Raw genomic sequence first — 11509 nt, forward strand, 5'->3', positions numbered from 1 at the left:
ACAACAACAAAGCAGCAGAAACCTCTGCAGACGCAAACGACTCTGTCTGACAGCTTTGAAGAGAGCAGTGGATCTCCCAACACGGAGGTTGAGATCTGAGAAGGGACAGACTGCCTGCTCACGTGGGTCCCTGACCCCTGAGTAGCCTAACTGGGAGATATCCCCCACTAGGGGCAGATCGACACCCCACACCTCACACGGTGGAGTACACCCCTGAGAGGAAGCTTCCAAAGCAAGAATCAGACAGGTACACTTGCTGTTCAGCAATATTCTATCTTCTGAAGCCTCTGCTGCTGATACCCAGACAAACAGGGTCTGGAGTAGACCTCAAGCAATCTCCAACAGACCTACAGCTGAGGGTCCTGACTGTTAGAAGAAAAACTATCAAACAGGAAGGACACCTATACCAAAACCCCATCAGTACGTCACCATCATCAAAGACTAGAGGCAGATAAAACCACAAAGATGGGGAAAAAGCAGGGCAGAAAAGCTGGAAATTCAAAAAATAAGAGCGCATCTCCCCCTGCAAAGGAGCACAGCTCATCGCCAGCAATGGATCAAAGCTGGATGGAGAATGACTTTGACAAGATGAGAGAAGAAGGCTTCAGTCCATCAAACTGCTCAGAGCTAAAGGAAGAATTACATACCCAGCGCAAAGAAAATAAAAATCTTGAAAAAAGAGTGGAAGAATTGATAGCTAGAATAATTAATGCAGAGAAGGTCATAAACGAACTGACAGAGATGAAAACCATGACACAAGAAATACGTGACAAATGCACAAGCTTCAGTAACCGACTCGATCAACTGGAAGAAAGAGTATCAGCGATTGAGGATAAAATGAATGAAATGAAGCAAGAAGAGAAATCAAAAGGAAAAAGAAGAAAAAGAAATGAATTAAGCCTACAAGAAGTATGGGATTATGTAAAAAGACCAAATCTACGTCTGATTGGGGTGCCTGAAAGTGAGGGGGAAAATGGAACCAACTTGGAAAACACTCTTCAGGATATCATCCAGGAGTACTTCCCAACCTAATAGGGCAGGCCAACGTTCAAATTCAGGAAATACAGAGAACGCCACAAAGATACTCCTCCAGAAGAGCAACTCCAAGACACACAATTGCCAGATTCACCAAAGTTGAAATGAAGGAAAAAATCTGAAGGGCAGCCAGAGAGAAAGGTCGGGTTACCCACAAAGGGAAGCCCATCAGACTAACAGCAGATCTCTCGGCAGAAACTCTACAAGCCAGAAGAGAGTGGGGGCCAATATTCAACGTTCTTAAAGAAAAGAATTTTAAACCCAGAATTTCATATCCAGCCAAACTAAGCTTCATCAGTGAAGGAGAAATAAAATCCTTTACAGATAAGCAAATGCTTAGAGATTTTGTCACCACCAGGCCTGCCTTACAAGAGACCCTGAAGGAAGCCCTAAACATGGAAAGGAACAACCGGTACCAGCCATTGCAAAAACATGCCAAAATGTAAAGACCATCGAGGCTAGGAAGAAACTGCATCAACTAACGAGCAAAATAACCAGTTAATATCATAATGACAGGATCAAGTTCACACATAACAATATTAACCTTAAATGTCAATGGACTAAATGCTCCAATTAAAAGACACAGACTGGCAAACTGGATAAAGAGTCAAGACCCATCAGTCTGCTGTATTCAGGAGACCCATCTCACATGCAGAGACATACATAGGCTCAAAATAAAGGGATGGAGGAAGATCTACCAAGCAAAAGGAGAACAAAAAAAAGCAGGGGTTGCAATCCTAGTCTCTGATAAAACAGACTTTAAACCATCAAAGATCAAAAGAGACAAAGAAGGTCATTACATAATGGTAAAGGGATCAATTAAACAGGAAGAGCTAACTATCCTAAATATATATGCAGCAAATACAGGAGCACCCAGATTCATAAAGCAAGTCCTTAGAGACTTACAAAGAGACTTAGACTACCATGCAATAATAATGGGAGACTTCAACACCCCACTGTCAACATTAGACAGGTCAACAAGACAGAAAGTTAACAAGAATATCCAAGAATTGAACTCATCTCTGTAGGAAGCAGACCTAATAGACATCTATAGAACTCTTCATCCCAAATCAACCGAATATACATTCTTCTCAGCACCACATCACACTTATTCCTAAATTGACCACGTAATTGGAAGTAAAGCACTCCTCAGCAAATGTAAAAGAACAGAAATTATAACAAACTGTCTCTCAGACCACAGTGTAATCAAACTAGAACTCAGGACTAAGAAACTCAATCAAAACCGCTCAACTACATGGAAACTGAACAACCTGCTCCTGAATGACTACTGGGTACATAACGAAATGAAGGCAGAAATAAAGATGCTATTTGCAACCAATGAGAACAAAGACACAACATACCAGAATCTCTGGGACAGATATAAAGCAGTGTGTAGAGGGAAATTTATAGCACTAAATGCCCACAAGAGAAAGCTGGAAAGATCTAAAATGGACACTCTAACATCACAATTAAAAGAATTACAGAAGCAAGAGCAAACACATTCAAAAGCTAGCAGAAGGCAAGAAATAACTAAGATCAGAGCAGAACTGAAGGAGATAGAGACACAAAAAACCCTTCAAAAAATCAATGAATCCAGGAGTTGGTTTTTTGAAAAGATCAACAAAATTGACAGACCGCTAGCAAGACTAATAAAGAAGAAAAGAGAGAAAAATCAAATAGATGCAATAAAAAATGATAAAGGGGATATCATCACCGACCCCACAGAAATACAAACTACCATCAGAGAATACTATAAACACCTCTACGCAAATCAACTAGAAAATCTAGAAGAAATGGATAATTTCCTGGACACTTACACTCTCCCAAGACTAAACCAGGAAGAAGTTGAATCCCTGAATAGACCAATAGCAGGCTCTGAAATTGAGGCAATAATTAATAGCCTACCAACCAAAAAAAGTCCAGGACCAGACAGATTCACAGCTGAATTCTACCAGAGTTACAAGGAGGAGCTGGTACCATTCCTTCTGAAACTATTCCAATCAATAGAAAAAGAGGGAATCCTCCCTAACTCATTTTATGAGGCCAACATCATCCTGATACCAAAGCCTGGCAGAGACACAACGAAAAAAGAGAATTTTAGACCAATATCACTGATGAGCATCTATGCAAAAATCCTCAAGAAAATACTGGCAAACCAGATCCAGCAGCACATCAAAAAGCTTATCCACCATGATCAAGTGGGTTTCATCCCTGGGATGCAAGGCTGGTTCAACATACGCAAATCAATAAACGTAATCCAGCATATAAACAGAACCAAAGACAAGAACCACATGATTATCTAAATAGATGCAGAAAAGCCCTTTGATAAATTCAACAGCCCTTCATGCTAAAAACGCTCAATAAATTCAGTATTGATGGAACGCATCTCAAAATAATAAGAGCTGTTTATGACAAACCCACAGCCGATATCATACTGAATGGGCAAAAACTGGAAAAATTCCCTTTGAAAACTGGCACAAGACAGGGATGCCCTCTCTCACCACTCCTATTCAACATAGTGTTGGAAGTTCTGGCTAGGGCAATCAGGCAAGAGAAAGAAATCAAGGGTATTCAGTTAGGAAAAGAAGAAGTCAAATTGTCCCTGTTTGCAGATGACATGATTGTATATTTAGAAAACCCCATTGTCTCAGCACAAAATCTCCTTAAGCTGATAAGCAACTTCAGCAAAGTCTCGGGATACAAAATTAATGTGCAAAAATCACAAGCATTCTTATACACCAGTAACAGACAAACAGAGAGCCAAATCAGGAATGAACTTCCATTCACAATTGCTTCAAAGAGAATCAAATACCTAGGAATCCAACTTACAAGGGATATAAAGGACCTCTTCAAGGAGAACTACAAACCACTGCTCAGTGAAATAAAAGAGGACACAAACAAATGGAAGAACATACCATGCTCATGGATAGGAAGAATCAATATCGTGAAAATGGCCATACTGCCCAAGGTCATTTATAGATTCAATGCCATCCCCATCAAGCTACCAATGACTTTCTTCACAGAATTGAAAAAACTCCTTTAAAGTTCATATGGAACCAAAAAAGAGCCCACATTGCCAAGACAATCTTAAGCCAAAAGAACATAGCTGGAGGCATCACTCTACCTGACTTCAAACTATACTACAAGGCTACAGTAACCAAAACAGCATGGTACTGGTACCAAAACAGAGATATAGACGAATGGAACAGAACAAAGTCCTCAGAAATAATACCACACATCTACAGCCATCTGATCTTTGACAAACCTGAGAAAAACAAGAAATGGGGAAAAGATTCCCTATTTAATAAATGGTGCTGGGAAAATTGGCTAGTCATAAGTAGAAAGCTGAAACTGAATCCTTTCCTTACTCCTTATAAGAAAATTAATTCAAGATGGATTAGAGACTTAAATGTTAGACCTAATACCATAAGAACCCTAGGAGAAAACCTAGGTAGTACCATTCAGGACATAGGCATGGGCAAGGACTTCATGTCTAAAACACCAAAAGCAACGGCAGCAAAAGCCAAAATTGACAAATGGGATCTAATTAAACTAAAGAGCTTCTGCACAGCAAAAGAAACTACCATCAGAGTGAACAGGCAACCCACAGAATGGGAGAAAATTTTTGCAATCTACTCATCTGACAAAGGGCTAATATCCAGAATCTACAAAGAACTCAAACAAATTTACAAGAAAAAAGCAAACAACCCCATCAAAAAGTGGGGAAAGGATATGAACAGGCATTTCTCAAAAGAAGACATTCATACAGCCAACAGACACATGAAAAAATGCTCATCATCACTCGCCATCAGAGAAATGCAAATAAAAACCTCAATGAGATACCATCTCACACCAGTTAGAATGGCAATCATTAAAAAGTCAGGAAACAACAGGTGCTGGAGAGGATGTGGAGAAATAGGAACACTTTTACACTGTTGGTGGGATTGTAAACTAGTTCAACCATTATGGAAAACAGTATGGAGATTCCTCAAGGATCTAGAACTAGATGTACCATATGACCCAGCCATCCCATTACTGGGTATATACCCAAAGGATTATAAATCATGCTGCTATAAAGACACATGCACACGTATGTTTATTGCGGCACTATTCACAATAGCAAAGACTTGGAATCAACCCAAATGTCCATCACTGACAGACTGGATTAAGAAAATGTGGCACATATACACCACAGAATACTATGCAGCCATAAAAAAGGATGAGTTTGTGTCCTTTGTAGGGACATGGATGCAGCTGGAAACCATCATTCTTAGCACACTATCGCAAGAACAGAAAACCAAACACCGCATGTTCTCACTCATAGGTGGGAACTGAACAATGAGATCACTTGGACTCGGGAAGGGGAAGATCACACACCCGGGCCTATCATGGGGAGGGGGGAGGGAGGAGGGATTGCATTGGGAGTTATACCTGATGTAAATGACGAGTTGACAGGTGCTGACGAGTTGATGGGTGCAGCACACCAACATGGCACAAGTATACATATGTAACAAACCTGCATGTTATGCACATGTACCCTAGAACTTAAAGTATAATACAAAAATAAAAAGAACAGTCCCCCTACCTACTATTTAAAAGAGACTCACCAAAATATAAACTAATGGCAAGATTTAATGTAAAAGGTATATTAAAATAATATATGCCAACCTCTATCTGTGTTTATGGGTTGGAAGAATTAATATTGTTAAAATGTCTATACCACCTGATATGGTTTGGCTCTGTGTCCCCACCCAAATCTCACATTGAATTATGATCTTCAGTGTTGGAGGAGGGGCCTGCAGGAGGTGATTGGATTATGGGGGTGCATATCCCCCTTGCTGTTGCATGGTAGTGAGTGAGTTCTCATGAGGTCTGGTTGTTTAAATGTGTAGTGCTTCCCCCCTTCACTCTCTCTCTCTCTCCCCTACTCTGCCATGTGAAGATTGTGCCCACTTCCCCTTCACCTTCTGCCATGATTATAAGTTCCCTGAGGCCTCCCAGCCCTGCCTCCTGTACAGCCTGCAGAACTGTGAGTCAATTAAACCTCTTTTCTTCATAAATTACCCAGTCTCAAGTAGTTCTTTATAACAGTGTGAGAATGGACTAATACAGAAAATTGGTACCAGAAGTGGGGTATTGCTATAAAGATACCTGAAAATGTGGAAGCAACTCTGCAACTGGGTAATAGGTAGAGATTAGAATAGTTTGGAGGGCTTAGAAGAATACAGGAAGATGTGGGAAAGTTAGGAACTTCTTAGAGAGTTATTGAATAGTTTTGACCAAAATGCTGATAGTGATATGGACAATGAAGTCCAGGCTGAGGTGGTCTCAGATGGAGATGAGGAACTTATTGGGAACTAAAGTAAAGGTCACTCTTGTTATGCTTTAGCAAAGAAACTGGTGGCATTGTGCTCCTGCTCTAGAGATCCCTGGAACTTTGAACTTGAGAGAGATTATTTATGGTATCTGGTGGGAGAAATTTCTAAGCAGAAAAGTGGTCAAGATGGGTCTGGCTGCTTCTAAAAGCCTATGCTCATTTGCATAAACAAAAAATTAAAAATGACCTGGAACTAGAACTTGTATTTAAAAGGTAAACAGAGCATAGAAATTTGGAAAATGTGCAGCCCGTCCATGCAGTGGAAAAGGAAAACCAGTTTTCTGGGGAGGAATTCAAGGCTGCAGAAATTTACATAAGTAAAGAAGAGCTGAATGTTATTAGACAAGACAATGAAGGAAATGCCTCTGTGGTATTTCCAATATCTTCATGGCAGCCCCTCCCATCACAGGCCTGGAGACCCAGGAGGGAAAAATGGTTTAATGGGCCGGGCTCCAGGCCCTGCTGTTCTGTGCAGCCTCAGGACATGGTGCCCTAAGTCCCAGCTGCTACAGCTCCAGCTGTAGCTAAAAGGGGCCAAAGTATGGCTCAGGTTGTTGCTTCAGAGGGTGAAAGCCCCAAGCCTTTGTGGCTTCCACATGGTCTTGGGTCTGTGAATGTGCAGAAGGCAAGAGTTGAGGTTTGGGAGCCTTCACCTAGATTTCAGAGAATGTATGGAAATGGCTGGATGTCCAAGTCGAAGTCTGCTGTAGGGTTGGAGCCCTCATGGTAAACCTTTACGAGGGCACTGCAGAGAGGAAATGTGGGGTTGAAGCTGCCACACAGAATCTCCACTGAGGCACTACCTAGTGGATCTGTGAGGAGAGAGCCACCATCCTGAGAGACCCCAGAATGGTAGATCCACTGACAGCTTGCACCATGCAACTGGAAAAGCCACAGGTACTCAATGCCAGCCCGTGAAAGCAGCTGTGAGGGCTGTAACCTGTAGAACCACAGGGTCAGAGCTGCCCAAGGCCTTGGGAGCCCACTCTTGCATCAGTGCCTCCAGAATGTGAGACATTGAGTCAAAGGAGATTATTTTGGAGCTTTAAGATTTAATGACTGCCCCACTGGGTTTCAGACTTGCATAGGGCCAGTAGCCCCTTTGTTTTGGCCAATTCCTCCCTTTTAGAATGAGAACATTTACCCAATACTTGTACCCCCATTGTATTTTGGAAGTAACTAACTTGCTTTTGATTTTACAGGCTCATAGACAGAAGGGACTTGCCTTGTCTCAGATGAGACTTTGGACTTGGACTTTGAGTTAATGCCAGAATGAGTTAAGACTTTGGGAAGGCATGATTGTGTTTTGAAATGTGAGAAGGACGTGAGATTTGGGAGGAGCCAGGAGCACAATGATATGGTTTGGCTCTATGTCTCCTCCCAAATCTCATACTGAATTATGATCTTCAGTGTTGGAGGAGGGGCCTGCTGTGAGGTGATTGGATCATGGGGGCAGATCTCCCCCTTGTTATTCTTATGATAGTGAGTGAGTTCTCATGAGATCTGATTGTTTAAAAGTGTGTAGCGCTTCCCCTTCACTCTCTCTCTCCTGTTCCACCATGTGAAGATTGTGCCTGCTTCCTCTTCACCTTCTGCCATGATTATAAGTTTCCTGAGGCCTCCCAGGCTGTATTAGTCCATTTTCACACGGCTATAGAGAAATACCTGAGACTGGGTAGTTTATGAAGGAAAGAGGTTTAACTGACTCACAGTTCCAGAGGCTTAACAGGAAGCATGGCTAGGAAGCCCCAGGAAACTTACCATCATGGCAGAAGGGGAAGGGGAAGCAAGCACATCTCATATGCCACCAGGAGAGAGAGAGTGCAGGGGAAACTACCATTTATAAAACCATCAGATTGCATGAAAATTCACTCACTTTCATGAGAACAGCATGGGGGAACCATCCCCATGATCCAGTCACTTCCCATCCTTGACCCCTGGGGACTACAGTTCAAATTACAATTCAAGATGAGATTTCACTGAGGACACAGAGCCAAACTATATCACCAGCCATACCTCCAGTACAGCCTGTGGAACTGTGAATCAATAAAACATCTTTTCTTCAAAAATTATTCTCAGGTTGTTCTTTATAGCAGTGTGAGAATGAACTAATACACCACCCAAAGCGATCTATGGATTGAATGTAATCCCTATCAAAATTCCAATGGCATATTTCACAGTAATAGGAAAAATTCTAAAATTTGTATGGAACCACAAAAGGCCCTGAATAGCCAAACCAATTGTGTGGGTGTGCATGCCTGTTCTCCCACCATCAAAACCTGTTCCTGGTCAAATGTCAAAAAGTAATTTATACTGAGATATAATTAGTCGTGAGTCACAGCCCATCTCCTTAATGGCTATTTTAACAGAGATCAAAACAGAATACTGTTAATAGTAGTAGCTCATTTGTTAAGAATTTATCGGCCGGGTGCGGTGGCTCAAGCCTGTAATCCCAGCACTTTGGGAGGCCGAGACGGGCGGATCACGAGGTCAGGAGATCGAGACCATCCTGGCTAACATGGTGAAACCCCGTCTCTACTAAAAATACAAAAAACTAGCCGGGCGAGGTGGCGGGCGCCTGTAGTCCCAGCTACTTGGGAGGCTGAGGCAGGAGAATGGCGTGAACCCGGGAGGCGGAGCTTGCAGTGAGCCGAGATTGCGCCACTGCACTCCAGCCTGGGCAACAGAGCGAGACTCCGCCTCAAAAAAAAAAAAAAAAAAAGAATTTATCATCATCTTCTTTTGGAGCAATAATACAAGATAGGGTCTATTAATGTTTCTATTTTATAGTTGAGGAAACCAAAGCCCAGAGAGCTTACATAACATATTTAAGATCTCCCAGCTAGGCAAGAGGGGAACCCAGGGGTCCAACCACAGAATCTGTGTATTTGTCATGCAGGATACAGTCCTGTGAAAATTCAGCACACTGAATTCTGCTCCACCTACAGCAGCCCCGGGAGGGTAAGCAGGGTAGAGCAGGATCTGCACAATACTGTACCATGCTGCCTTGCCATGGAAAAGCAGAAGCTAGAATGGTGGAATTTCAGGCAGCAGCCAGTTGGTAAAGATTTCATTCTGGGGAAAGAGCTTCTGTAAGATCCTGGAATTATACACCCTGGAGGCTGTCCCCATATTGACTCTTCCTTTGGCTTCTCTGGGTAGCAACTGAGCCCCAGTGTCCAAGGATAGTTCACAAAGGACTCTGGGCTCACACATGCACTGGCCTAACTCAGCAGAGCTTCTCTGCAGATGAACCCAGCAACCTCACTGATGGGATCCCAGGAGAAGCTCCTTTGGGTCTGCAGTCTAAAGTTCCAGGGAATGCAACCTACAACCCACACTTACACCCAGCCCCAACCCCTAGTAAAGACCATTTACCATCCTCTGAAATACCCTCCCTCCCACCCAAATCTCTCCTATTTGCCTAGGCTCTACTTCCAGATATGCCTTTTCCAGGAACCCTTGACCACTTCTTCAAATAAGGTTTAGGTCTCTGCTCCAAAGTCATCCCCCTGAGAAAGGCCTTTCCCAACTACCACCCTGAAGTTGCCCCTCCAATTGCTCTCCATCTTACCAGCATGACTAATTTTTCAATGCCACTTTTATCTATCTAAAATTACCAAAGCAATATCTTGAGTAAAAAGAATAATAAAGCTGGAGGCATCACACTACTTGATTTCAAAATACACTACAAAGCTATTGTAATAAAAGCAGCATGGTACTTGCATAAAAACAGACATACAGACCAATGGGAAAGAATAGAGAGCCCAGTAATAAATTCACACATTTACTATCAATTGGTTTTTCACAAAGGTGTCAAGAACACAAAGCCTCTTCAGTTAATGATGTTGGGAAAACTGGATATCCACAAGCCCAAGAAGGAAATTGGACGCTTATTAGACACCATATTTTAAAAATCAACCCAAAATTGGCCAGGCACAGTGGCTCTTACCTCTAATCCCAGCATTTTGAGAGGCTGAGGTGGGCAGATCACTTGAGGCCAGGAGTTGGAGACCAGCCCGGCCAACACAGTGAAACTCCATATTTACTAAAAATAGAAAAAATTAGCTGGGCTTAGTGGCACACACCTGTAATCACAGCTATTTGGGAGGCTGAGGCATGAGAATTGCTTGAACCCAGGAGGTGGAGATTGCAGTCAGCCAAGATCATACCACTGCACTCCAGCCTGGGTAACAGAGTGAGACTCTGTCTCAAAAAAAAAGTCAAAATGAATTAAAGACTTAAACAAAAACTCAAAATATGAAGCTACTCAAAGAAAACATAGGGAAAAAGCTTCTTGAGATTGGTCTGGGCAATTTTTTTTTTGGATATGACCCAAAAAGCATAGGCAACAAAAGCAAAAACAGACACATGAGATTGCATCAAACTGAAAGGCTTCTGCACAGTTAAGGACACGGCCAACATAGTCAAGAGACAACCTACAGAATGGGAGAAAATATTTGCAAACCATACATCTGATAAGGGTTAATATCCAAAATATATAAGGAACTCAACTCAACAGTAAGAAAGCAAATAACCCAGATAAAAATTGGACGAATAATCTGAATAAACATTTCTTGAAAGAAGACATACAAATGGCCAACAGGTGTGTGAGGAAATGCTCAATATCACTAATTATCAGAGAAATGCAAATTAAAACAACAAGATACTACCTCACGCCTATTAGAATGACTACTATAAAAAAGATTGAAGCTAAGTGTTGGCAAGGATGCGAAGAAAAGGGAACCATTGCATACTATTAGTGGAAATGTAAATTAGTACAGCTATTACAGAAAATAATATAGAAATTCCTTTAAAAATTAAAACCGTAACTACCATATGATCCAGCAAACCCACTGCTGAGTATATATTCAAAGGAAATAAAATCAGTACATCAAAGAGATACTTGGACTCCTATATTCAACGCAGCATTAGTCACATTTGCCAAAGTGTGGAACCAACCTAAATGTCCATCGATGAATGAAGAATGAAGAAAATGTGGTATATAAAACCCTGTCATTTGCAATAACATGGATGAACCTAAAGGACATTATGCTAAGTGAACTAATTCAGGCACAGAAAGGCAAATATTGCATT

The sequence above is a fragment of the Trachypithecus francoisi genome, unplaced genomic scaffold (genome assembly GCF_009764315.1).
Source record: "Trachypithecus francoisi isolate TF-2019V2 unplaced genomic scaffold, Tfra_2.0 Lachesis_group11, whole genome shotgun sequence".
Classification (NCBI taxonomy): domain Eukaryota; kingdom Metazoa; phylum Chordata; class Mammalia; order Primates; family Cercopithecidae; genus Trachypithecus; species Trachypithecus francoisi.